Source organism: Tupaia chinensis, unplaced genomic scaffold (assembly GCF_000334495.1).
Source record: "Tupaia chinensis unplaced genomic scaffold, TupChi_1.0 Scaffold000532_1, whole genome shotgun sequence".
NCBI classification, from domain to species: domain Eukaryota; kingdom Metazoa; phylum Chordata; class Mammalia; order Scandentia; family Tupaiidae; genus Tupaia; species Tupaia belangeri.
Window position 1 is genome coordinate 8,296,328 of NW_006160045.1, and position 1,995 is coordinate 8,298,322.

Genomic DNA, 1,995 nt, shown 5'->3' on the forward strand with positions numbered 1-1,995 from the left:
AGAATTGATGTCACTAACTTAAAGGCAAACAAACACTTTTGTTTTCTATCTCTTAGCTGAACAAAAAGACATAGCATTTTCATTATTTCAGATAATGCAATATAATCCTTTTTTTGAACAAAATGGTCAGGATGCTAATGAAATCATCTTTGGAGGAAGTGTTTAATAAGCATACTTTATTTAAATAAATTCTCCAGTAGGGCATGGAGAATTCACTGCTTTGCTTAGAAGGCTGTGTAAATAGTTCTCTGTCGATTTACACGCGCTGCTCACCAACATTCCCTTATTGAAAACACCAGAATTTCCACATCACAGTTCTTGAAAGGACTTTAAGTCTCAGAATTCTGGTTCTCCTTTGGCTTGCTTCTCTCTTGATTCCACCCAAGCTTTATTAATGGTTCGCTTCATATCATCATCTCCATCTTCATAAATTTCCTTTAAAAGGGACCAGCAGTTAGCATAACGGTTATGTTGCTGGACTTCCACGTAGTCGACCGCAGTTTGTGTCCCGGACCCAGTGGCTTAAATCTCACGCCGGGTGCATGTGCGTGCGTGCCCAAGATCCCGAGAGGAGAATGGAGGAGAAGGAATTGTGACATGGCCATCCCCCCTGGGAGGTGATTTCTCGCTTTCTGTCTCTCTGTCTCTGCCTGTCTGTCTGGCAAGCGCATGCACCCTATAGCAAAAACCTCTCCAAAAATAAAATAAAATAATAAATTTCCTTTAAAACATTCACCAGCCCCTCACTAGGATCTGTGTCAGTGTCGTATGAAGGCTTTTCTTTCTGCACTCTTTTTCAACCTGAGTCCGGTAGTCCCATGATGTGTTTTGTTTTCTTTCTACATAATATGAGAACTGTATCCATCTTAACTTTTTTTTTTTTTTGGTAGAGGTTTTCGCTATAGGGCGCGTGCGCTTGCCAGACAGACAGAGAGAGACAGAGAGACAGAAAGCCAGAAATCACCCCCCAGCGGGATGGCCACACTGCAATCCCTTCTCCTCCATTCTCCTCTTGGGATCTTGGGCACACACGCACACGCGCCCGGCGTGAGTTTTAAGCCACTGGGTCCGGGACGGGAACTGCAGTCGACTACGTGGGAGTCCAGCGACATAGCCATTATGCTAACTGCTGGTTCCTCGTCTTAACTTTTTTTTGAACTGCCTTCAGCAGAGATGGGTTTCAGAAGATTGTTCACAATCATGGAGTAACTCTTGCCATTTAGGTTCTTTACCAAAAGATCAAATGGCCTCTCTGTGAAACGCACCTGCACGTTCTCAGTAGGAACCTGATGAACTCCAGTTGAGGTAATGTAGATTTTCACAACCTTACCTGCCTGATCCCATCCATAATGCCTGATTTTCACCGTACATCCTGTTGTAATGGGAGCAGCCAAAGTAGCTGGCTTTTCATCGTCAAGAGGTTCTGTTTTTTTTTCCTGTGATTTCTGTTGCATCTTGTTTTTGATTTCTGTCTCAATTTTGAATCTTTCAGCTGTAAGAGCATCACGTACTCTTTTCCTAGTGGCCTTTTCCAATATCACCTTTACTTCTAGATCTTTCTGTAGCTCTTCCACAGTTGAAGCCATGGTCTCACTGAGCACCGACTGCCCGAGCCACAGCCGGAGAGTCAAGTCTTTCTTTAAATAATTATCTGTTTAATTTATTATTATTATTATTTTTTAATTTGATCAGCGACAGATTGGGGTAGTAAGAAAGCAAGATGCCAGTTCTGGGACTTGAACCGTTTTTGGTTATATGGAAGTCCAGCACCTCAACTACCATACCACCTGCCAGCCGCAATAAAATAATTTTTTTTTTTTTGGAGAGGTTTTTGCTATAGGGCATGTGTGATCACCAGAAAGAGAGACAGAAAGCGAGAAATCACCCCCCCGGGAGGATGGCCACGCTGCAATCCCTTCTCCATTCTCCTCTCTGGATCTTGGGCACATACGTGTGCATGCCTGGCGTGAGTTTAAGCCACCGGGTCTAGGACTC

At 43.5% G+C, this 1,995-nt stretch overlaps 1 pseudogene; it reads right to left on the minus strand.

Moving 5' to 3' along the window:
* Nucleotides 1-315: 315 nt before the first annotated feature.
* On the minus strand, nt 316-1,586 carry LOC102493297 (calcyclin-binding protein-like; annotated as a pseudogene).
* Nucleotides 1,587-1,995: the final 409 nt, after the last annotated feature.